General features: G+C 44.3%; 1 protein-coding gene across 2 annotated transcripts in view; it reads right to left on the bottom strand.

The window, feature by feature from the left end:
* Window positions 1–3,301, bottom strand: part of IRF2 (interferon regulatory factor 2) — an 85,127-nt gene extending 81,826 nt beyond the window's left edge. Inside the window, exons 1-2 of one of the 2 annotated variants that reach the window (XM_029226487.1) lie at window positions 3,131–3,294; window positions 2,858–3,008 (exon numbers count right to left, since the gene is read on the bottom strand). The gene's annotated coding sequence lies outside the window, so the exon portion shown is untranslated. Of the gene's footprint in view, window positions 1–2,857; window positions 3,009–3,130 lie in introns of both variants that reach the window. The other variant, XM_029226485.1, reaches the window with a different exon arrangement.
* Window positions 3,302–26,858: the final 23,557 nt, after the last annotated feature.

Here is a 26,858-nt window from a genome sequence, read left to right as displayed (position 1 = left end):
GCACTCACCCCTAAAGGTAATTACTGTATTTTTTAGCTGGGTATTGTCAGCTCACCAACTAGAATGCAATCTCCCCAGAGGGTAAAGAAATTGTCTTCCTGCTCCCAGTTGAACCCACAGAACGTAGCACTGTGTCTGGGGCATAGTGAATGTTCTAGGAATAGTTATTAAATGAATAAACTCCCTTATCTGCTTTAAGCCTTTTTTGGTATAAAGAACATAATAGAACCATGTCCCAGATACCCCATTTAGAGTTCAGTGGTCTGTTCTCTATCAAAAGGAAACTGTGTAAAAATGCTCTAAAAACAAGGAAGCTTATATGCCATAATACTAAGAATAAAAGTACAGTGTCCTTGGAAACAAGAGAAAATCGATGCATGTCAAACATACAAATGTTAAACATGCAAAGTTTCAAATTTTCCACTACTGGGTTTAAACGTGTTTAACTAGCTTTGGTATACTGAACATTTGCCTAATAAAGCGGGAAAGTAAAGGAAGAGAAAAGTTGGGTCATGGTTCACTGAGCTATCAGGACTTTTGTTTGCCATAATTGGCTTCCAATTTAACCACAAATGCTTACTTTCGATTAGGATGACATTTTTACAGGTAAGTAAGTCTGAAATATGCAGAGTTATCTCTAACTTTTGAAGGTCAAAAGAAAAAAAAAAAACCCCGACTCATTGAGAATAAAGTATGTAAATGTTTAATATTAAGAATCAGTTACGAATCATAACAGACAAGAACCCAGATCTAAGAGGCCAGAATCTAACTTCTTACACAACAGGCTAAGTTATAAATTATAATCATTCACTAATTACAGTGAAATTCTGGACTCTGCCCCATCGATCAATAGATTTTTCAAGGTTACCCCTTAAAATTACCAGGTTAAGTCCTAAATATTCCATCTGCTGAACTTTCCTTAGAAAACACAAGTTTTTCCAGGATTTCACTCTGATGGGGGGGGGCGGGTGAGAAAACTAGAAAATCCTGAATCTGTGTGCATCAAGTTAAACTGGGGTCCCCCTCCAAGTCGTGACAAGGAGCGTGCATCTGCCTAACATCAAGACCATCCACCTTTCCCATTCGGTCTGTCACCAGGCCCCTGTCTGCACCTGCCCCTAAGCACCAAAACGCACAGGCTGCTAAATCCCAATGTTATCTGCAGTCGGTCTGAAACTAATAAATGAATGCAGGCTTGACAGCAACCTTGGTGATTCCTGAAAATCCACAACAGGAAATGTAACTATCCTTCACCCTCCCTCGCCATTCATCAAAAGCAGACCGAGTCACAGCAACTGGAAGGCCGGGGGCAGAAGGCAAATGCCAGCACTTTTCCTCAAGTAGGAAGCTTCTGCGTTTTCTTAACCAAGGACAGGGCGCACTACCCGTTGCCCACACTGCAGGGAGGAGGCTGAAGAGGGAGGGAGCAGGTAAAATGTCCCCAAGTTCCAAACGCTATACTCTGGGGGCAAAAACGACTGAAAGCCACGCCGCTCGCATGTGGCAACCTCGACTGCTAGTGCCAGGGGTCACATTCACAGCGATGACCAGCGGTCCTGCCTACACCGACTGACCTCTGCGCCTCGCCTGGTGCCCGGAAGGCTGTCTCTGCGCCCGGCTCGGGCTGCCAGCCTCCTTTCCGCTTCTCCCCCTCTAAAGGGGTAAGGGGGTGAGGGCGGCCCACGCAGCCACACCTGGGGCCCAAACAGAGATGCCGGCGCGTCCCAGGAGGGGGATGAGCTGCATCCTGAAACCCTCTGAACTTGGAAAGGCAGCCCGAGCCCTCTCGGGGCCGGCTTCCAGGCCGTAGCGCCCCGAGCGGGCGGGCGCCACGATCGGCCACGACTGGCATCGCTCGGTGGGCGAGCCCGGCCCGCGAGGCGGAAAGGAAGTGGCTGCCGCGGCTTTGCACCAACCACGTTCGGCCGGCGGGCGAATGCCACTCGGCGCCCCGAGCGGGGTCGGAGGGCGCGGGGCGGGCACTCCCGTCCCCACCCCGCCGCCGCCGGCGCCCCGGGACCCCCAGGGGACGCCGGCCCCGGGCCTGCCAGCAGGGCGCCGCTCGGTCCCCGGAGGCTCCCCGCCCCCACCTCGCCCGCTCCGTAGCCAAGGCGGGTCAGGCCCAGCGCGCGAGTACGGCCCGGGGGCGCCCGCGGGGACCCGGAGGCGCCCGGCGCTAGGCCGCGGCCGGGCCGCTGACCCCTGGGCGCGGCGCCCTCCCGGGACGCGCCGCCCGAGCCCCCCGCGCGCCGGGACAAGTGCAGTGACAAAGCCCCAGGGCCAGGCCGGGCGCTGGCCGGCGGGAAGGAGGACGCGGCGTGCCTCCCGGGCGGTGGCGGCAGCGGCCCAGCCCCCAGGAAGCCGGGCGCGCCGGCCAGGCCCCGCGCGCAGCCCCGCTCCAAGCCCGCCCGCCGGCCCCGGCCGCTGGCACCCGACGCCCGCGACTCTTCCCCGAGCCCGGCGGGCGGGCGAGCCCCGGGACCGCCGCCGGGTGCCCCATCAAGTTTCCTCTGGCCGCGGCGGGAGGCGCCTCTCCCGGCCAGGGCGCGGGGCGCAGGCTGAGGGTGGACTGCGGGTTCCTGCCTATTTACGCCAGAGGCTGCCTGGAGAGAGGCACCGCCAGCGAGCAAGGAGAAGGACCCGCTCCCCTCCTTCGGACCTAGTGGCGACGGCCTCCGTAAACATACACACGCACACACATGCACGCGAGAATTTTGTTTGAAAAGGAGGCCCGACTCCAGCGGACCTGCACCCCCCCACACCACCTGGGGCGCAGAATCACACAGAGCAGGTCTGTGTCCATGGAGCCACCTCTCCGCATCTGCAAATCCAAAAGTGAAATTAAACCTCCACCAACCTCCTCCTCCTCCTCCTCGCAGCCTCAGCAGCCCCAGTAGCAGCAGCAACAGCAGCAGAACCTGCTTCCCCTAAAATCAGATGATCCATAACAGCGCCGACTGTTCCTCCAAAAATCAGTATTAATATTTATGAACCTCAGCATTTTCCGTCTGCAAAACATCGTGTCAAACCATCAGGACGCGCGCACACACATATCCCCTCCAGTCCTCATAAACATGCCCTCGAGAAAAACACACACGCACAGTCACAACTATTATTTGAAAAATGTTACCTCTCAGTGTGCTTTTTCACGCTATCAATACAATTCCGCAAGGCTTAAGTGTTGCTAGGATGTGTGAAATGGAAATGAAAGCCCGTCAGTTGAATAATCGCAGGAACAAAACTAAAAGTTACTCCCCGGCTTGCCTGAGAACAGTCCAGATCGAAAGCAAAACAAGGAGAGGAAACTGCGAAGCGCTGAGGCTGGAAATCCCCCCACCCCCCGCCCTCCCGGTGCCTCGCTCCCTCCCTCCCTCCGTCCCTCGCTCGCTCCCCCCTCCGCCCTCCTCCCTCCGCCCTTCCTCCCCAGTGTTTGTTTCAAGCTTGTGCAACTGGGAGGTGGAGGCGGAGGGAGGGCGCGAGCTGCCCGGCCCGGAGGTGCGGAAGTTCGCCGCCGCTGTTCATTGGCAGGCAGCGCCGCTTTCATCATTTCTCAGAAAAGTCAATTTCATTTTCACTTACCCACGTCGCGGCAGCGGGAGCAACAAGCGGCTGCGCGTGAGTCTGCTGCTCGCACACCCGGGCGCTCACACTCGAGTGGGGGTCCGGGGGGTGGGGTACTGGGCTCGAGCTTGGGTTCCGGCCGTAAGCTGGCGGCGGTAGGAGGGGACCGCAGGTACCTACCTGACTCTCCATCCTAAGGGTCACCTGAAGGTAGGGAAGGAAGGAGGAGGAGGGCGTGTCGGGGAGGCAAAGCTCTTGCCATGCAGTTGGTGGGGCAGGTGTCAGCCGTGTTTAGAGCCTGTTTTCTGAGTGAATAAAAATTCACTTTGTAACACTGCCCACTTCCAAGGAATACAAGGAGCGATTAACTGACGAGAGAGCATTACTTAGATACTAGAGCAGTAACTGGGCCAATAACGCATCCTTAACTTTATTTGAACCCTTATCAGTAGCTGAGGGTGTAACCATTTGAAGGGCAGCTGTCATCAGGGGCACCGCCTGGAGCTCCGTCTGGGGGCGAAAAGGAAGGCCTTCCCCTAGTAAGTCACCAGCAGCGTCCTCCCAGACTGAGTGTGCAACAGAAGTTCCCTCCCTGCAGGATGAGATGGGCAAGGGTGAGAGCTAATTTTCCTGAAAGATGTCTTAATGTGGCTGGTCCAGGAGAGGGGTTTTATACTGTAGTACATGCAGCTAGGTTCAAATCTGGCCTCTTTAACTTACTAGCTGGGCATCCCCAGTCAAGTTGCTTAACCTAACGCCTCAGTATTCAATGCCTTGAAATGGGGATGAGTGAGAGAATGCAAGAATACAGGGGCAGCACCTGTCACCTTCAAGGTGTGTTAGCTCAAACTAATACAGTTCACTTGGGACCTGCCGTTTTTGGGGTCCTTTGTTTTAAAGTATAGATTCTCACCTGGTTATACCTGTTTCTTCCCCCACATGCAGTTTCATTGGCCTTCTCCCAAACTTCTCTCCCCGACACAGAAAGTCCCTTCCTGAGAGGCCAGAGCTACATATATGTAAACACTTTTCTAAAAACATAGCTCCAACACCCTCTTTGTCACAGAAGTATTCAGTTCTATGGACTGGAAAAAGAAAAGTATCTCAATGCTTTTGGTGAGGAGACAGCTGAGGGTTTACGCTTCTGTTTTGTGGCCGTGGTCTCAAAAATAGATTTCCCATGCACCATTATTTCTTATCCCCTCATAGAATACTATTTGACCCAGCCAGCCACTTTCTTATTTCGTAAAGCAATGACTATTATAGGTGATTAGAGTAACTGTATACAAACTCTGTAGGACAGCTGTCCCTCTTTACCACCCATGCGCCCAAATTAAAAACCCAGTAGTCCTTAATGTTTTCCTTCCCCCCAACACACATCCAATCGGTAGTAACCTACTGACCCGTTGATGCTGATCCTAAATCTCTCTGGGCCTGGCCCCTCCTCCATCCCCTTTGCATCGCCTTTATTCAGCTATGGCAGTGGCCTCAGAACTGGGCTTCTGAACTAGGGCTCATCCAGGTTAACAGCCAGGTTAAGCAGAAAATCAACTTCAGGTGAAGCACGATTGCAACCCAAACTCCACCCCTCAAAAATCTCCCCACAGCCTTCAGAATAAAGTCCATATTATTTGACAAGACATAAAAAGCCATTTAATCTGGCACCAAACTTCCTTTCCAGCCCCATCTCTTGCTACTGTGCCCCACAAGCTCTACACCCATCCCTTGTCAACCCAGCTTCCATTCCTTTTGGTAAAACAACAGAGCCATCCTCTTGTTCGTTGTTTTATCCTTAGCATGGTGTCCAGCACAGAGGCACTCGACTACTTGGGAATTAATAGTTCCTTGCCCTGGGTTCTCAAAAAATATTTTAGACTTTATCAGAGTATTTTTAATATAAATGTAATCGATATCTATTGTGCAGAATGCAGGAAGTACAGAAAAGTTGAAAAGAAAATATGACACCTGCGATCTTACCAGTAAGGAATAGACCTGATGATATTTTTATGTGTTTTTTTTTTTTTTTTTTGGCTCCACCACACAGCATGCAGGGCTCTTAGTTCCCTGACCAGGAATCGAACCTGTGCCTCCTGCAGTGGAAGCACAGAGTCTTACCCACTGGACCGCCAGGGAAGTCCCTCTAGTAATTTTTCTCAAGGGCCATTTCCAGTCCTCATCTGCTCAGCGTCTCTGTATCATTTAATAATTCCCATCATACTGCCTGATGCCTATGTGACAACCTTCTCCTGTTTTATTTCTCGGCTGGCTCCCCTTCTGCTGCCAGCCTCCTAAATTATGGTGTTTCTAGACATTCTGTCCTCACCCCTCCTATTTTCTCATTCTACATGCTTTCTCTTTGAGTGCTCTCACCCACATCCAAAGCTTCAGATAATCACTATTTGGTGATAACTCCATAATCTATAATTTCTAAGCTCTGGATGCATTTATTCTAGATGTTCCTCGGGTACAACAAATTAGTTATGTCCAAAACTAAACTCATAACATCTTTCCCCACCACCTTGTATTTGTCACTTCATTAACCAGCCAGGAAACTGGGAGGCATCACCAACTCCCACCTTTCCTGAGCCCCTGGAGCTCCCTGGGCATGGGTATCGTTTCCAATTTCCAGGCCCCTAAACTCATAAAACGTAGACTGAATTTCATTCTGTTCTTATGCGCTGGAAGACATGTAAATCTGACCCCCAAATCCACTGTGTATTGATGTACATCATCAAGAAATATTTTAGCCCTTTGATGAGATGCATACAGTCATAAATCTCTGTGGAAAACGGATCAGTATAGCAAAATATAACCTTTTTGAAAGTTTCTGGAAAAAATGGCCTTGGCCATACCAAAGAAATCTGACCAAACACCTGGTCTAAAGCAACAGATGTTGTTTGAGCAGTGTAGTGTATTGAAACTAGAGTGAGCTCCTGAGTGAGGCATGTTTATGTTTCACCTGCAGGATGGACATCCTAGGACCGTCTACCTGGATGCATCAGAACTCATTTCTTTTCAAGGGAGTCAAGAAAGGACAGGTTACTTGGCCATGCAGCAATTGACCTCTCCATGATTGAAGCTTAAAGATACATTCAAGGTTAGCCCCTCTCAAATGGGTTTTTAATTTATTTTTCTGATAAATGAGAATAGTTTGATAAAATAATTATTCAAGCAATAATCCTTTATTGAGCCAAGTAATAATAATTTATTGAATCATTTATTGAGTCAAGTAATAATCATTTATTGAATGCCCAAGAACTTTTCTCATGAACAAAACAAATGAAAATCTCTGCCTTTCAAGAAGTTTTCTTACAGTCTAGTAAATTGGAATGTTAATTTCCATTGTATCATCCTAGTAATGACTCGGACATCACCTCCGTCTATAATCGCAGTCTTTACAACTGTACATTAAAGTTATGAATGTAGAATATGGTGGCGTGCTCACTAAAGGGTTAAGTATTTATAGCTGTGATTAAATCAGTGCCCCCCTCATCAGTCTGTCAGTTGATGCCCTAATTTTCCCCACAGTATCTCTGGTACCACTTCGGTCCTGGCCACCAAGGCTCTCTTCCATGCTGCTATAATTTAGCAGAGGTTATAAAATCATGGAAAATGAGTGTTCCACACTTGCCAGAGCAGTTGGCCAATACAAAGCAAAGAATATCATTGTGAAGTCCACACTGAATAAATATACAGCCACATTAGATTGCAGTTGAAACAGTAGAACTGCAAAGATGTTGAAAAAGCCATCAATCAAAGTTCAGGGACCATAGGCATCAAGTTGGAGAAATTCTTATCTATTACCTCATGTAACAGTTTCTTCCATTTTGCTAGAAACTCTAAAATGAGGTGCATTTTGTTGCAATTATTCTCTGAAAATAATGAATTTAAATTGAGCAATATATTGCCCAATCCTTAGAAACAAATATTAATTTTGTCCTGTTCTTCTGATGACGTAAGGGAAGAAATACTCTTTAAAAGTGCCAAGATGTTTGTGTGTGTGTGTGTGTGTGTGTGTGTGTGTGTGTGTATAGGGGCAGAGAGGGAGAGAGAGATGAGTGAATTTTTCTCGTCCAAAAGGAAGGCTTTCAACTTTGAAAACTTCAAAAAAATTTTTTTTGCTATAATTTCTCTGTCTCATCCCAAATGGATTTGAAATATTCATTATTTCTCTAAGGTAATAAACTATAAAGTAGTGCTTTTAAAGTCAGAAGGAAAAAGTGCCTATAGCCTTGCCTTGAAGTTCTTTAGAAAAAATTACTATAATAGTTTCAAGTATTAGAAATATTTTAGGGACTTTGCTGGTGGCGCAGTGGTTAAGAATCCACCTGCCAGTGCAGGGGACACAGGTTCGAGCCCTGGTCCGGGAACATCCCACGTGCCCCGGAGCAACTAAGCCTGTGCACCACAACTACTGAGCCTGCGCTCTAGAGCCTATGAGCCACAACTACTGAGCCCGCCTGCCACAACTACTGAAGCCTGCTCATCTAGAGCCTGTGCTCCACAACAAGAGAAGCCACTGCAATGAGAAGCCCGCGAACCGCAATGAAGAGTAGCCCCTGCTCGCCACAACTAGAGAAAGCCTGTGCACAGCAATGAAGACCCAACGCAGCCAAAAATAAATAAATAAAATTAAAAAAAAAATTTAAATAAATTTCCAGTTTGTAACATAAATTCAGCAAACCACATAATTCACTGAATCCGAATATTTGAAGAATTTTTGTTACAGCTTCCACCATTTCCCTATAAGCTCCTCATTCACAGCATGTGAACCTTGATGATGTTCAGTCTGTTCTCTTTGTCCCAAAATTTCTGAGCATTTTGAATAACACACCTTATCCTACTGGAAAATGTTTGGAAGTTTGCCAATCAGAAAGACAGAAGAGTCAGAAAACAAAGGACTGACAGTATTTTTAAATACTCCTACTTCCTCAGAAAGTTTCATCTCCACTACATCCAAAAGGTGCACGACAATTCACACGTACACCTCTCGGCGCTGCCTCCTTCTCCTGAGATGCAACTCCAAGACATTTCCTAGCCGTGCTCCTCAGGTAAGAACAAGGCAAGACCAACCCCTGCTCTCCTGGAGCTTACATTCTAGTGGGGGTGATGTCAACAGACAGACAAACCAAGAAAATAGTTACAGATTTGTATCCGTGTTCTGAGGGAAACAAACACGACTTTGGATAGAAAATACTGGGGGATCTAGGTGGTCAAGGAAGGTTTCTCAAGGAGAAAATGACATTTAAGCCAAAACTTGGAGGAGAGGAGACTGTATTCGTTTCCTGGGGCTGCCATAACACAGTACCACAAGCCAGGTGGCGGAAGTAACAGAAACGCATTGCCTCACAGTTCTGGAAGCTGGAAGTCCAAGATCAAGGTGTCCACAGGGTTGGCTCCTTCTGAGGGTTATGGGGGAAGGATCTGTTCCTTGCCTCCTGGCTTCTGGTGTTGGCCAGCAATCCTGGGCATTGTTTGGCTTGTAGCAGCATCACTCCATCTCTCCCTTCATCTTCACGTGGTGTTCTCCCTGGATGTGTGTCTGTATCCAAATTTCCCCATTTTATAGGGACACTAGTCTTATTGGATTAGGGGCCCACCATACTCCAATATGATCTCATCTTAATTCATTACACCTGCAAAGACAATCTGAGGTATTGGGGGATTAGGATTTCAATATATGAATTTTGAGGGGGACACACTTCAACACATAACTGATATCCATCGTGTGATGAAGCCCCGAGCCAGAGGGAAGACTGAACACAAAGGCCATGAAAAGCAAAAGGGTCTGGCATATTCTGGAAACCAAAAGAAGGTGAATGTGACTTAAGAGTTCTGAATGAAGGTAAGAAGGACACAGGCAGGTGGGCAGAGGCCAGATCAAGGACTTTGGATTTTATTCTAAGATCAATGGGAAGATTTTGAAGGGTTCTGTGGTTTTAAAAGGTCACGCTATAAATTTCCCAACTGTCTCCTCAACATCAATGAAATGCAAGGATTTCTTAATTTGTGTATTTCTCAGAAGAATTTGTAACTGTTCTTGCACTGACCTCTCAGTTCATTACATGATGAATTTGTTGAGGAAACAATGCATTGGGGATATTTTGAAACAGTTTAATCTTCTTTTTCATTTCTTTTTGGCATTCCTAAGGTATTTCTTTCCCTTTAACTTTCTGTCTGATTTTCATCTCCACAAATAAATGAAGTAAATTTTTACTTCATTCTTTTTACCCTATCCCCATAAAAACTTCTCTTAAAAAAAAAAGAAGATATATTCAACTGTGGATTCCAGGCACATGCTATTTTCCTGTTTTGAGTGAATGATGATAATTTTCAGAGATTGTGTCACCACAAAATCAACATTCATTCCAAAATTTAATGGTTTCAAATGTATTTCTTTTTTTGATTTCTAAAAATTTTCAAATTTCTTTTCCATCAGAAACCCCTTGTGTGTAATAAATAGTTTCCACAAAACTGAATTTTTGTTGGCAGAACAATCGGCGTAAGTAAAACTTCACGATTTGCCTTGGGTGTTTTGTAATTTGAAAGCAAATGTTGGTTTAAAGAGCCCACCATATATTTTGTCAATGTCCAGCTGTGGATGCTGGGTTTTTAGCACCACTTCTTTCCGGACAACCAAAAAAAAATATCACTTTCTTTCCTGTTTTACATATTGAGGTTCTGCGTAAGATTTCATTTGGGGAAAAGGTTCTGTCGCTTTAAAAAAAAAAATGGAAAAAAGATCAAAGCCACCAATACTACTGGCAGTTAGTTTTGCTTCATTTTCCTATAACTGGAGATAAGAAAGAAAACACGACAAACCATAAGTGAAGACCCTTAAGACTGAAGGAGAGAAAAAAATATGCAGACCCAGGAACAGACGCCCGAGGGAGGGTTGATGGGTGAGTTCACGCTGGGTGGCTGGGCGGAGCCAGCCTCTGCGAAGGGGCCAACATTGTAGGTTCACCCTCACTTGAGTTGCTCAGGTTGTCTCCATATTTCCTTGTTTTTATTTCCTACCTTGATGAGAACTTTTCATCTTTTCAGGGATGCAGAACCAACAGATTCATGACGACTCGTTTCACAATGTATGTGGTTGATGCCATGTTTATATGACACTTTTGACCAAGCCTTTTCCCTCATTGAGAAATTAGAGGAACACTACCCTAGCCCTGTCATCTTCCACAATGCTTACAAGTATTTTACCACATATACACTCTTACTGGTATTTCTGCTTATGATGAACTTAAGTAAGATAGCAGGAAATTTATGCTCCATTGAGGGTAAAAGGAAAGCAAAGTTTTATATGTACAGTAAGGTCACCCTACAGATGTTCATATAAGTAAGGTGAAAAGGAACTACATCAAAACATTAATAGTGGTTGTCTTTGAGAGATGGAACTATGGGTGATGTTTTTCCTTTTGAAAAATTAACATTTTTAAGAATAGATTTTCCTTTTATTAATGTAAACATTTTAATATATTTTTATAGGTGATTTCAGAAAATTATTTCTTGATATGCTTATGATTTTTATGTAAAGGACTTGTAAGGTTTTTTTAAAATTAATTTATTTTATTTTTGGCTGCGATGGGTCCTCGTTGCAGTGCGTGGGCTTCTCATCGCGGTGGCTTCTCTTGTTGCGGAGCACAGCCTCTAGGTGTGCGGGCTTCAGTAGTTGTGGCTCGCGGGTTCTAGAGCACAGGCTCAGTAGTTGTGGCACACGGGCTTAGTTGCTCATGGCACGTGGGATCTTCCCGGACCAGGGCTTGAACCTGTGTCCCCTGCATTGGCAAGCGGATTCTTAACCACTGCACCACCAGGGAAGCCCGACTTGTAAGTTTTAGCTAGTTTTATCCATGGGACTTCAAAAAACAAAGCACTGGTTAATACATCTTATATTTTACACTACATTCTTATAAGAATTTTTAAATCTCTGTGTAGAAGATAATTTTTTCCTACAAATGCTATATAGTTTCTCCCAGTCTTTAATTTTATCAAAATATTCATTTTTAATGACCCTCCAAACAGGACTCTCCAAAGGAACATATAAAAACAAACTAACGTGTGTCCAGATCAATGGCTATTAATAAGTGATACATTCCATAATCATTATTAATATTTAAATAAGCTTTTGCTTTGATTCACATCATGTTTTAAATATGCCGTTTGAAAAAGTTTGACTTAGGAGAAATCTATAACAACTAAAGAATCTCTTCTACTTGTAGTTTCATTTCATTTGTATGCAAGAATATTACTATATTCTTAGCAATCAAATTCAAATTCTTAGATCTCAAACATGAATGAAGACTCTAAGCAAATTATCAAAATTTTATGTTAAATTTTTTCTTTTTTTGCCTTTCTTCTTTCTGGCACTTCCACATTTAGTCATCGTATTTCCTATTTTACTTGCTCAACTTCCACATATAACAGGATTGGCAGAAGGGAGAGAAAACAACTCATTTGAAGGCAGTAAAGGGTAGGATGTCTCTGTCTCTGTCTCTGTCTCTGTCTCTGTCTCTCTCTCTCTCTCTCACACACACACACACACACACACACACACAGTAGAGGAGGATTCTCTGCATGCAGAAACTCAATTCAGAACATTTTTCCCACAGAAATAATAAGAAACCATGATGGTAAAAGTATATAGTTTTCCTTCATTATGGGTTAAAATAAGAGTTTGTGGGCTGGCCCGGGAATACACCATTTTATAACATCGTACACGTGGGAAACTTGCATTCTGAAATCTAGACAGCTGTTTTCAAAAGACACTATGAGGGCTCAGTGCGTTGTGTGGGCCTGCGGCTGCCCACCCTCCGCAGGACCGTGCTCAGCAGTTTGGAGGCGATGAGGAAGAAAGAGGCCTGCTTCCTGATCTTGAGGCATTTGCAGTCCACGTTGGGAGTCAGGGCCCACAGTGCAAAGATGATTATTTCAAGATAGAAATGGCACGTGGCCCCACTCCCAGGTAACATTTTAATACATTCATTTATCTGTTCATTCAGCATCTGTTTCTTGACTTTATAGTAATTATCTATTTTTATAGTCTAAATGATATTTTCTAATATAAATAATACATGATTATAGAAGAATATTAGAGCAATACAGACTTCTCTGTAGTGACAAAATCAGAAAGAACTTGAATGTTGATAACTGAATGATTGAATAAACTGGGGTTGATCCATTCTGTGGGATGTTATGCACCAATAAAAAAGAACAAATTAAGAATATCTGTTGTTCTGGACAGGGGACCAGGATGTATTATAAAGAATGAAGATCAAGATGAAAAGAAAGGTTCCTATTTTGATCTCCTTTTTGCAAAGACAACAGTGGACACCCCAAAAAAGTTTGAATTCGAAAGGATAAAGGTGTAGATATGAAGCTGTTAATAATGGTCACCTTAAGGACAGGTGAGCTACTAATTTTTTTCTTTATTTATTTTTGTACTGAGGAAAAAGATGCTAATTTTAAAACAAAATGAAAATTTGGAAATACAGAGCAGATTAAAGAGAAAGATTCAAATCACTTTGATTTCTGATTTCTGTTTTGCTTGGTATTATATGTGTGTCAGAGAGAGAGAAGGAGAGAAAAAGAGAGAGAAACTGCCCTTGATAATTATCAATAGACTTTTCTTTTCTTTTTTTTTTTTTGCGGTATGCCTGCCTCTCACTGCTGTGGCCTCTCCCGCTGCGGAGCACAGGCTCCGGGCGCGCGGGCTCTGCGGCCATGGCTCATGGGCCCAGCCGCTCCGCGGCATGTGGGATCTTCCCGGACCGGGGCACGAACCCGCGTCCCCTGCGTCTGCAGGCGGACTCCCAACCACTGCGCCACCAGGGAAGCCCAACAGACTCTTCTTGAGTGTCCACTATGCTTATGTCACTTCAGGGCCCTTCTGGTAAGAGTGCTTTAACCCAGAGCCACCTAATAGACCCACTATGGAGACACTTTTAAGCAGGCTGGCATTTCACTTCCCTATAAAAGCCTCCTGCTTTCCCTATGGGAAAGGCCCGTCGTGGCCCTTTCTGTGTATATCTGCTACCTGAACGGTAAGGAGGAGTTTCCTGAAGTGTAAAGCTGGGGGAATAAAGGCTGTTGCTCTCATGCCAGCCTGAGCCCTGCTCTTGTTAAGGGTTCTCTGCTTCACCCTGATGAATTCTCCTACAGCATCTTACAGAACCAGCACGGCTTCCCCTCCAGGCAGGCTGGATGCATTCACTGGAGGGAAGCAAGCAGCTGCTGGAGTCTGGCCCACTGAATACACTTTGAGAAGGTGCTGTGTGCGTTTCTGTTCAACATTACTTGTATGTCCATGATATCAGTTCAGTGGCCTCAGGAGAGGTAGGGACCTTAGTCCCGTTTTCTCTGTACCTATTCTGAGGACTATTCACCGAGTGATAGGTGTCCATTACATCAGCATGACACCTTCATCAGTCAACCACAAAAATAAATGATCCCACATGGTAAACAACGAAGCATAGTAAGGATACCGAAGAACGGCTCAGGCTTCCTACAGGTAGTGGGATTTGAGCTGTACCTTAAAGAATAGGTTAAAAATAAATTAGCAATTAAAACAACTATACGCCAATAAAAAAATTAAAATAAAAATAAATAAAATGCTCACACAATAAATAAATGAGAAATTAAAAATAGATTTGTGTGTGTGTGTATACTTAATAGCCAGCTTTAAAAATCCTTCACAGAAGCTTTCAGACTTTAAAACGTCCTCTCATCCCACACAGAACACCCATCTAACAAATTCATCTGGTCCTACAGTCCACGCCAGTTCTGTGTTTAGGCCGAAGGGATTTTGTTGAATTATACATTAAATATATTGGTATAGTTAGGAAACTGGTTTTTTCAGTTAAAAAGTGGATATGGGGGCAGAAAGACTCCTACATCCAACATGTGGAAGAAATATGTGCATTTAAGAAGATCGCTAAGGCAGCTCTTTGGCCTCTAAAACTATAGGCTGAGAACTATTTCCTTGGGATACTTTAACTGATTCCATGGAGTGAAAGCGAAAGGTGACAGTCACCAGATGAGTGCCTGCAGATGTGAATTCCTTGGACGCTCTTAGGTTAGGGCGTGTATCAGCGGACAGGCTGATGTAATGTAGTGGATCTGTCCATGGCCACGTTCAGCATGTACAGAAGAGTAGCCTCAAGTTATTTGTTAAATCAGCATTCCGCTCACAAGTTACTTTAATTACATGGCTATGATGATTCCATGATACCAGACAGCTGGTGAAAACTGAAGAAGAAAAAACCTAATGCTCAGATGTTTAGCTTGTGGTCACGTAGGCAAAACACCTGTGCACTAAGCTAGTATTTTATCTAGATGTTTGATGACCTCTAACCCTTTTTCTATATACTTCATTTCTTCCTGTTAGCCAGTATAAAGCTCAGATTAGATTAAAATTTAATTTATCTCCAAGTTTAGGCTTTAATGAAACAAAAATAAAGGAATTATAAGAGTGCTGTTTTCTGCTACAAAAATGTGGGAGATCTGGTTTCAGAATGACAGAGTAAAGACATACCCACCCAACCACCTTCTCTCAAAATTCACCAAGAAACATCAAGGAAAACAGGTAACAGAAATGCATATCCATCATTCGGAAACTAGGAGATGTCTGTGCCCACAGTACATGGAGAGAGAATTTGGAAAGATGAATATCAAAGACTAAGCAGAGAGAAGGAAGGTCGAACCTTAGTGGCTGCAAAGGGAGTTGAGAAGTGAGCTGCTTTTTCCATACAGAACCCAGAAAAGCACAGGAATGGGAAAAACTGGGCAGGGGGCAGCAGGATTAAATTGATCCCTCCAGTTCTCCACCCCCACCCAGTTCCCAAGCAGTTTGTTGACCTCTCTTCTCCCTCCAGACTCTGAGGTGAGCAGAGGTGGAATTCCGTCTGAAGCAAGAGAATTGAGGGAGTCTGTGTGTGGAAGAGTGAAATCTCCATTTCTTTTCTACTGCTCAGACCCAGAACACCAACACCCAGAATAAAATTCCAAGAGAGGAGACTGGAGGGTGCTACCCCAGAGAAAATACTTGTAAACAGTGATATTTGCAGGGCCTCGGTAAAAACAACAAGTGGTCCCCCGATCTGCCTCAGTGAAGACCACCAGTGTATAAGACCAACACATGTATGCTGAGCTTCTGGTCAGGTGAGCTTTTTGGTGCCTTACTTTTAAGAGTGAACACTCAAGGGCCAAGAGACACTCTAATATAACCATGATGAAGAAAAAAACGGAACAAAGAACTCAGAGGAAACAAAGATGGTGCGGGAAAGAAAATGTCAAAAAATGTTAATGTCATTAAAGATGTGAGAGAAGATATTACATCTACAAAAGAAGAAAAAAATGATATTAAAAGGAACAATTAGAGAATACAAAAGGGTTCCTAGAAATTAAAAATATGATGGAACATTTTTTTAATTCTATAGAATAACTGGAAGATAAAGTCAAGTAAATCTCAATATAAAGCATAATAAAATAATAAAGAAATGGACAATAGGAAAAAATAATAAAAAATGGGTGCTCACTGCAAGAGATCCAGTATCTAGTACAAATTTTAGAAGATGAGAATTGAGATAACCGTGGACAGGAAATTAGTAGAGGCATAAGAAAATTCCTCAGGAAATTCTAGGGGACATGATTTGCCAAATTTAAAAGGCACCCCAATGTCTAACTCAATATGTAAATGAAGATATGATGTGAAGATCTGTATCAAGACATCATCACAATTAAGAAAGGAAGGGATAGTTTGGCCATGAAAGAGTAATAAGGACTAGACTTGACAACCTGCAGTGAACAACTAGAAAACTGGACAAAACATATGAAACAACAGTTTTTCAGGCAGCACAGGACAATGATCCTTGAGAAAAGGGAACCAGATGAAGTGAGCCCTGGGCTTTCTGTTGGAGGTGATTTCCATGCTGCAGCTGCAGGGATGGGGGGACCCAAATAGAAGCAGGGAAGAAACTGAGGAAACAAAGATCAGACATCAGAGGAGCTTAGATAGATGGAAGTTGTGAGGCAGAGTTCCCAAAAAGACGTAATTACACAGAAAAAGAGCTCCAGAAATTTGTACGGTCCCCTCTAGTGTTTGCTGAGTTCTGGACTAGGCATGTGGAAACCAGAACTCCAAAAGGCTGGACAAAGAATGACTGGGGCATGGTAAACGAAATATTCCCAGAGCTTACACAGACCTTGGAAATGATCAAATTCCCCACAGGCAGAATGGAGATGCCAAGCCATTTATGCCTCTCTGGTAGGGCTGAACAAACGCTGGAGTGGGGCTACTCTCCATATGTCTTAGAAAAATTAAAATCAGGTCTTGAAGGGATAAAGCTGAAATGCGAGTAAAACTATTTGCCTAAACAAATCCAAAAACTCATTAAAAATGAAAAATCAAGCAAACAAGAATTCAGACATTCAGCAACATAAAATACACAATGTCTAAAATCTAATAAAAAATTACTAAACATGCCAAGAAGTAAGAAAACATGACCCATAATCAAGAAAAAAAAAGCAATAGGAATAGATACAAATAAAAGCCAGATATGATGGAAGTAGAAGACAAAGATTTTTTTTAAAGATCTTATAATTGTGAACACATATTTAAAGGAAAATATGAACCTAATGAGAAAAAGAAAAGGAAGATATCAAAAAGAAATAAATGAAAATTCTAAGATAAAAAGTACACCATCTGAAAGTTTAACTGGATGAACCCAGAACCAGATCTTGGTTTCTAAATCCATTCTCCAATAAAAGAAACCAGGGCTTCTTGGAGAAATGAGATTCTAGAGCTGGGGCAGAGAATATACAGAAAGCAAGAAAGTTCTCAAAAAAACAAAATGATGGAGGCATGTCAAAGGAACAAAGGAGCCAAATGAAAGACCTATGCTGAGAGAGTTTGAACAAAAAAAAAAAAAAGGAAGAAAAAGTATTGGATTATAACTCAAAGTATAAAATAAATATTGATGAGTCCATACTAATAAAAATCAATGATAATAAATAAATAAATGCAAATATGCATATAGAAAAATTTCAAATAATTTTATGTAGGTCCTACTCCCTCAAGGAGGCAGAGCATAATTCTAATCCCTTAAGTGTGGGATGCGCCTAGTGAATTCCTTCCAAAGAGAATAGTATGGAAATAGAGGCAAAGATAACTTTATAGTGCAGAAACTTGACAAACTACCTCACCCAAGTGATCAAAGTTAACATCATCAGTGATAAATCATGTTGGTAGCATGAACCCTTAATATGATGTAATGAAAATGACTCAGTGGCCTTTGTATCAAAACTCCATAACTACAATGTGGTAGGCAGAATAATGGCTCCCAAAATGTCCATATTCTAAACCCCAGAATATATTACCTTATGGGAAAAGAGACTTTGCAGATGACATTAAGGATAGGGACCTTGAGATCCAGAGATTCCCTGGATTATCTGCGTGAACCCAGTCTAATCACATGAGTCCTTAAAAGTGGAGACCTTTTACTGTCCTGTTGCCAGAGACAGAGAGAGATGTGACGATGGTAGGTCAGAGACGGAAGGTCAGAGAGAGTTGCTCGGTTTGTAGAAGGAGGAAGGGACCCACAGCCAAGGGGTTGTAGATGGCCTCTAGAAGCTAAGACAAAGACACACAATCCCCCAGAACTTCCAGAGAGGAATACAGCCCTCTGACACTTTGATTTTGACCCAGTGAGACTCATGTCGGACTTCTGACCTACAGAATTGTAAGTAATATATTTGTGTTGTATTGTTTAAGCCACTGAGTTTGTAGTAATTTATTACCACAGCAAAAAAAAAACACAAAAAACTAATACACTCAGTCTAACCATGAGGAAAACATCAGACCAACCCACACTGAGGGTCATTCCGCAAAATACCTCCTCAAAACTCTCAAAGGCATCCAAAACAAAAAAGTATGAGAAACTGTCACAACCTAGCGAAGCCTAAGGAGGCATGATAACTACATGTAATGTGGCATCCTAGAGGTGAAAAAGGACATTAGGTAAAAACTAAGGAAATCTGAATAAAGTATGGACTTTAGTTAATAGTAATATACCAACGTTGGTTCATTAGCTGTAACAAATGTGTCACAGTAATGTAAAATGTTAGCAATAAGGGAAACTGGGTGAGGAGTATACAGGAACTCTGTACTATCTTTGCAGTTTTTCTGTAAATCTAAGACTCTTCTCAAATAAAAGTGTATTTCAAAAAAATTCACTGGATAGGAATAGCAGCAGATTAGGCAAAAAAGGCCAGGGAATATGAAGTGATAGCAATACAATCTATCCACAATGAAGCACAGAGATAAAAAAAAAAAAGACTGAAAGAAAATGAAAATAAAGACTGAGTGATCCTTTGGGGCAATGCGAAGCAATCTGACACACATATATTTAACTGAAATCCCAGAAAGAGAAGAGAGGAGTGGGGGGAGGCCAGAAAAAAATCTTTGAGGAAATAATGACCAAATATTTTCCAAGTTTGATGAATCCCATAGATGCAAGAAGCTCAACAAACCTTAAGCAAGACAATCAATCAAACAAACAATAAAACACAGTGAGGCAAATCATAACCGAATTTCTGAAAACACATGATAAAGAGAAAAATCTTAAGAGCAGCCAGAGAAGAAAAAGGTATTATATAAAAAGGAACAAAAATAAAGATGACAGGGCTTCCCTGGTGGCGCAGTGGTTGAGAGTCCACCTGCCGATGCAGGGGACACGGGTTTGTGCCCCGGTCCAGGAAGATCCCACATGCCGCGGAGCGGCTGGGCCCGTGAGCCATGGCCGCTGAGCCTGCGCTCCACAAGGGGAGAGGCCACAGCAGTGAGAGGCCCGCATACCACAAAAAAAATAAAAAATAAATAAAGATGACAGCAGACTTGTCATCAGTTAAGGATCTGGAAATGAGATCATTCTGGACCATCCTGGTGGGCCCTCAATCCAAAGACAAGTGTCCTTTTAAAAGAAGAGAAGAAGACACACCCACAGAGGACAAATCCACGTGAGGACAAAGGCGAGACTACAGTGATGCAGCTGCAAAAGCCAAGGAATGCTCGGAACCACGGGAAACTGGAAGAGGCGAGGAAGGATTCTCCCCAGAGCCGTCCTGGGCCAAGAACTATGGTCGTATGTATGCTTTGCTGTAAATATAATATTAATAACTACTGATTAACCACCTCTACCTTTCTAAGTACATAAAATCAAATAGGTCTAAGATCTTTAACCCTACAACTGTCTACTTCATGCCCAGATTCTGGGTTGGTTAGATTTTTATCACACCTCATCTCAACCTCGTGGTCTTATGTGGTCCCATATGGGATCCAGGGTGATTCATCCCCCTTTTGCAAGTTGATAATTTGCCAATATCAGGCAAATTTGTGACTTTGGTGTTTCTTACATTTTTATGCTGATTCAATGTCAGGTAAGATTAAGAGATTGGGAGAACATGGAATGGTGTATAAAGGTTGGTTTTTGTTAATTCTGGCAAAAGGATCAAGTTTGTTTTTTTCTCTCGGTACTTAAGGATAATTTTTAAAAACCTTTTCAATATACTAATTCTTTTTTCCAGTTTTATTGAGAAATAATTGACATACATCATTATATAAATTTAAGGCATACAGCATGATGGTTTGATTTACATATTAATACTTTTAATGAGGACAACTAGATTAAAACTAAATGTATTTTCAGAGCACCAATAAGGCCAGTGATCTCGATAAACCTTAATCAGTAGAAAATTTTAGCTATTCCATGTGGCTCAACAAAAATATGAATACACACACACACACACACACACACACACACACACATATATACACATAACCTATCACAGAGTCATTAACAAAACTTAAGTGTGTGTCCACTCACTTTTCATGATATTATCTGACTTATTTTTAGTAGAATGACTCATTTTTCTGAGAGTGGTGAGAGATTTGGACCAAACCCATATTCCAGCCTTTTTATCACCAAAGAAGGAAGGAAAGTGTAGGGAACGTACATTTACTGAGAACATGCTATGTAGCAGGTGCTCTGCTTAAACACCTATCCCCCCGGTAGGCCACTCCCTGTGAGGTTGGGGATCTAGTTCCCATTCCAGGATTTTGTCATCTCTTCCTGGTCTGATGGGGAAGGCTCCTAAAAATTACTGGTATCTCTGCTTCTACTTTTGTCTCCTGGCGGTCCACTCTAGACTCAGATGCACCAGAGTGTTATTAAAATATATCACGTCACACTCCTGCCTAAAGCCCCTCAGGCGTTCCCCAGAGCAATTAGAATAAAATCCTCTCTCGCTTCCATGGCCTACAAAACCCCTGCATGGGGTCTGGCCTGCGCCCACCTCGTTCTCTCTCACGCCGTCTGGGACTAATCTTTCTCCCACTCGCTCCCCATGCTTTAGCCCTGGGGTCAGCAAATGACAGCACACGGGCAAAACCCAGCCGACTGCCTGTTTTTGTACAGCTCCTGAGCTGAGAATGGTTTTTACATTTTTAAACGGTTGGGAAAAAAATCAAAAGAAGAACACTATATTGTGACATGTGAAAATGATAGGCAATTCAATTAACAGTGTCCACAAATACGGTTTTACTGGAACAGAGCCATGCTCATCCGTGTATGTATTGTCCAGGGCAGCTTCTGTGCTACAATAGCAGAGTAGCTGCAACCAAGACCGACTGGCCTAAAAGCTTAAAATATTTACTAGTTGGCCCTTTGCAAGAAAAGTTTGCTGAACCCCGCTTTCGTCACACTGGTCTCCTTCCCGTTTCTAAAACTCACCCTGTTCATTCTCTCCTCAGGGCTTTCTAGTTCCTGTTCTCTCTTCCTAGAATGTTCTTCTCCAGCTCTTTGCATGGCTGCTTTGTTCCATGAGGTCTCACTTAACATGGGCAAAACCAGCAGAAGGTCATACACTATCAGACCACATCTCTTACCTACAAGAGGATCCCTGGCTAGAGAGGTTGGATTGAAGCTTCCTTCTTTCCTTTCTGGCAGCAGCGAGGAAAGGAGAAGCTTTCTGGAGGCCAGGCTCCAAAGTGCACTGAGCTGGTGATCCCTCCTGCAGTCGGTGTGAATGGATGCTCCTAACCTGCAAAGTAGAGCCTACGGAGCTGCAGGAGGGGATGGTGAGCTCCATCTCCCAGGCTCCAGGGAACAGAGGAGCCTTCAGAGACCCTCCCCGGCCCTGTCAGACGATAGCCAGCGAAGCGGTGGGCACTGCCCAGAACTCTTGGCGTACTGTGTAAAGAGGGGAAGGAGGGTGAGGTGTTCTTTCATCACAGTGCCCTGGTCCACAGGAGAAGTCAGTCGCCCTGTGGATAAAAAGGAACCTAGGGGCAGGACAGGAATAAAGACGCAGACGTACAGAATGGACTTGAGGACACGGGGAGGGGGAAGGGTCAGCTGGGACGAAGTGAGAGAGTGGCATGGACATATACACACTACCAAATGTAAAATAGATGGCTAGTGGGAAGCAGCCGCATAGCACAGGGAGATCAGCTTGGTGCTTTGTGACCACCTAGAGGGGTGGGATAGGGAGGGAGGGAGGGAGGGAGACGCAAGAGGGAGGAGATATGGGGATATATGTTCATAAAAAAAGAGAAAAAAGGACCTGAATTTAGCGTGAGGTGGAGTCAAAGTGCACAGCTCTTAGACCAGAAGGCCTCTCTCCACATGAGCTGCAGGATCACAGACAGTCACTCTCCCTCTTCTGTGAAATACCAACTTGTCTAAGCCTCTGAGAGATTCTTAAGGGGCCAGTGAGAAAACATTTGTAAAACTGCCTTGTAAGTTATGATTTAAAGGAACATAAAGTCTCTCACTCATCCTCTCTGAATACGGTGAAACGAGAACACGAAATTCTACCAAATACACACCGCTGTGACAGCCCCACAATTAAGCCTATTTGGTTAAATTGGTATGTTCTTAAGTGTATTATTTTGTTCTTAAAATATAAAAAGAAAAGACGTGTGTAAGATTTTAAGGGGTGTTGGCTTAAAATGCAACTACATTCTGTGAGATGGAGGGCGGGCGTTGCTGGACGCAGCGATGAGAAAGGGAGATTCTGAAAAAGAAAAGGTGCAGACGTAATAGATTGCGGCCAGCCAGGGAGAGAAATGCACCAATACCTCCCCTCACATTTATGTGGCAGTTTTAATTTGGAAACAGTATATTTCCCAAAGCAACCCAGCGAACCGGGCTCGGGGTACGAATGATTTTCATGGAACTGAGTGTACTGAATTCCGAGGGGAGCATTCTGACAGAGGCTATGGCCGGGGGGAGGAGAGGCACTCACTCGGAATTGGGATTTAGAGGGAAATGCAGTAATTCCACAGACAGTGAGGACAATGCTGTGCTAAGGGCTGTTTTAACATAAACCAGTATGTCTGTGAAGGCTCGTGTGAGGGCCTGGGTCCTGGAGTCGGGAGCCAGGGGCCCAAGATGATGCTCTGACGCGCTCTAGCCATGAGAAGCTGCTCTCTGGGAGCCCATTTTCTCCGTAAAATTGGGACAACGTGCTCTCTTGTGAGGAGTAGAGATGCTGCATGTAAAGCAACTTGCACCGTGCCCTGCTCAAACAAAAGCTGTTATTACTGTGCTAACCTGCCGGGTCAGTCGCTGTTGAGATGCACACTTCGTTAAAATCATATCATCTTCACTAGGCTGCAAAGATACCAGTTTGAAAGCTTAGCTGACATTAGAAGCTGACAAATTCTACCTGCAATGCCTGGAGATGATTCACAATGAGAGCACGACGAGAACAGAAAGAACCATCTGCTTCCGCAGGTGCCAAGGTAGCGGGGAGGGTCCTCCCTTGGCTGAGGTGTGGAGTGAGTCTGGGGTCTGACTCAGATAATTCCTGCAAGGCCAGAGCCACAGGAATTGCTCAGAATGGGACGCAGTGCCCAGGGAAAGAACTCTAGCTGAAATGAGCATTAGGCTGGAAAGGTAAGATTAGGAAGCAGAAGGTAGGCCACGGACCAGGAGAGGCCTGAGCAAGTGGTATATACAGCTAGATGGCTGACTGGGCCCTCTGGAGCTGGGCTGTGGCCAGGGGCTCTTTCTTCCACCGCCACTGCACAACTAGCTGCCCGTGCAAGCCAGTAACCTTTGTCACCCATCCCCACCCATTGAGACCTGGCCTCACCTTCCTGGATGGATCCTTGCCCAGCTGCCTGTCACACCCCAGTGGTGTCCACAGCTCTGTTCCTTTCCTCACCTGCAAAGAACAAGAAAACAAAGAAGTGAGCAGAGGCTGGGCCAGGTGAAAGGCCAGCAGCTATAGGTGAGCAAGGAGACTCCAGGTCCCTAGCAGTCTGGAAGATCCCCTTGGTACAGTCGGAAGAGGCAATTCCACGTGGCAAAGGCCAACCCTTTTGCCCCCTTACAAAGCGATCTCTCAGTGTAGATCTACAGAAACTCACCAAGCATCTTCAAAGTTTGAGGCTTGGAGGGGCCGAAAGAGCAGCACAGGTTCTGATGAGAGTTGGACCTGCGTTCTAGTTTGTACTTGCTTTCCTCCGCCTCACGTGTATTTCCTTATCTGACTGCCACCACCAGCTGGCAGGTAGGATCACCGTGCAATTGTTCAACATTACTGGCCAACGTATAAGAGACAAAAGATGGTTTAGGATTATCGACAAATGTATAAAATGGTGGGGTGTGTTAAAGATGAATACTAGATATTTTTCAAGACTTTGTATAATCTTTCATATACAAATAGACTTTGTAGATTTCCAAGAAGAAAACAGAGCATGTAGTATTGCTCAAACGTTACTGTACTACAGAAAATGTTGTGGGCTGAATTGTGTCCCCCACTCCAAATTCATATGTTGAAGTCCTAAACCTCAGTACCTCAGAACGTGACTGTATTTGGAGATGGGACCTTCAAAGAAGTAATTAACTTAAAGTAGAGTCATCAGAGTGGGCCCTAATCCAATGACCAGTGTCTTTATAAGAAGAGACTAGGACACAGAGACACCAACAGGTGCACCCACAGAGAGATGGCCATCTGAACACAAAGCAAGAAGGCGCCGTCTGCAAGCCAAGGAGAAAGGCCTCGGAAGAAACCAACCCTGCCAACACCTGGATCTCAGACTCAGAACTGTGAGAATATACACTTCTGTTGTTTAAGCCACCCAGTCTGTGGTTCTTTGTTGTGGCTGCCCTAGCAGACTAATGCAGAAAACCTATCAGCATCTTAATGATCAGTTTCGTATATGCTGGAACAGCATTAATCATCACTTTAATAGTTTTACTAAAATTTATTCGGGACGTTTATTCATTTTTATTTGCTAGTTTTGTAGTATCACTGGTTTATAAATACTGACTTTCCTACCTTTACGTGTGTTGTTTGCACGTGATTCACACACATCCTCAAGTGGCCAATCTCCACCGTTACAGAGAGACAAATGCTTCCTGTGCATTCTCGGGCTATACCCCTAACCCCTGGCCAGCAGCTTGGAGACTGTGGTGGTTTTGTACGATGTCAGTGTAGCTAAGCTGGAACTATGGATCCCAGAAACCTGAGCAACATTTGGAAGGCAGAAGTGAGACGGGAGCAGTGTTTGCAGGAAGTCAGAAGGTCCACGTGGGGTCAGGTGCCGCGGCAGCTCCCAGCACAGCGGTGCCTCCGCTGGCTCACCTGGCGATGGAGGGCAGCAGCTCCAAATCCTGGTTAGGTTTGCGTGTAACTCCACAGTGAAGCGCACCAGCTCTTCTGCAGGTCGCCTTCATCACCGAAGTTGGAGGATTGGAGGCATGAGAGACCGAGGTGGGACACACGGGTTCCCATTCATCCATCCACGCAGGTTCCAGTTTGCCCCTGCCATCTTCACTTCTCCACTTAGCATCCTTCCCCCGCTCCCCCCCACCTACCCCATGAAGCTTGTCCATCCCGCTGACTCAGGCCCAGGTCTTGACTCAGCATGGACAGATTGCACAGACTGCATAACCAGCTCCCATAATCATGTGTGTTCTAATCCCCACAATATATTCCTTACTTTGCTTAAAGTGGTTTTGCAACTCTGATCAAACTTTAACTGATACAGAATTTGGAACCAGAGTGAGTGACGCTGTAATGAAAACCTAAAACACGTGCACTGGCTTTGGGACTGGCCTTGAACGTCTGTCGGTGGAGGCTCAAATAAACATGAGGAAAATATTCTTGGAATCTGGAAGGAAGGAGACATTTTTATACAGCGGTGGGAAGCTTAGCAACATTGACATCCATGGTAACTGGGAAGATAGAAACTGTACCGATGAACCATGTGGTCTAGCCACAAAATTGTCCAGGCACAGTGTTGACAGTGCCACCTGGCCTCTTCCAACTCCTACATTAAAATGAGAGGGTATAAAGATAAGCTAAAGAACAAACACTTCAATATAAAGGTGACAGGTCTTGCTGAGTTTGAAGATAAAATTGTTTCTCATTCTCAGATGACAAGCAAATCTAAAATTAAGAAATGGCTTCTGGATCTGGTTCCAGTCAAGATGGAGTAAGCAGACTCCACGGTCTCTCTCCCACTGGTTCCATCTATAAACCCTAGACAGAACACATAAAGCAACTAATGAAGACTGAAAGGAAATAATAGCAGGTAGATTGGGGAGGGAAATCAAAACTCCAAGAAGGTCCAGTAAGATGGTGAGTGTCCTGGGTTTTTTTCCTTCCACATTTCTTGGCATAGATGCAGGACAACCTGGAACTCAGAACTGCTTAAGTTGCACACACAGGAAAAAGTGTAAGAGAAACTCTCTCTTTCTGATCAAAGGAAAGGACAGAGAGAGTCACAGTCCTTGAGGGTCTTGGGGAGGGGAAGGGGTGTGAGTCACTGTGGCAGAGGGCAGCCTGTGGCAGACTGGATCACCCGAAGACGGCCACCACAGTATCTCCCTTCCCACATGCTCCTTTGACAATGTGATTTTGTCATCTCCCATCGAGAGGTGGAGTCTGCATCTCTTCCCCTTGAAACTGGGTGGACCTTTGTGACTACCTCAACCAACAGAGTATAGCAGAAGTGATACTTTGTGACTTCTAAGAGTAGATCATAAAAGGCAGTGCAGTTTCCTCCTGGATTTCTCTTTGAATACTTGCTTTTAGAGCCCAGCTGCCATGCCGTCCAGAAGCCCAGATACACGAAGAAGTCACATGTAGTTCTGACTGACGGCTGCAGCTGAAGTCCTAGCTGACAGCCAGCGTTAACCCCAGATTCCAGCACCAGCCCCCACCTGACTGCATCCACATAAGAGACCCCAACTGAGAACCGCCTGCCAAAACCCAGTCAACCC

The sequence above is a fragment of the Monodon monoceros genome, unplaced genomic scaffold (genome assembly GCF_005190385.1).
Source record: "Monodon monoceros isolate NGI ecotype Baffin Bay Population unplaced genomic scaffold, NGI_Narwhal_1 Super_Scaffold_17, whole genome shotgun sequence".
Classification (NCBI taxonomy): Eukaryota; Metazoa; Chordata; class Mammalia; order Artiodactyla; family Monodontidae; genus Monodon; species Monodon monoceros.
Note: the sequence above shows the minus strand (reverse complement) of the source record. Positions and strands in the feature narration are given on the sequence as shown.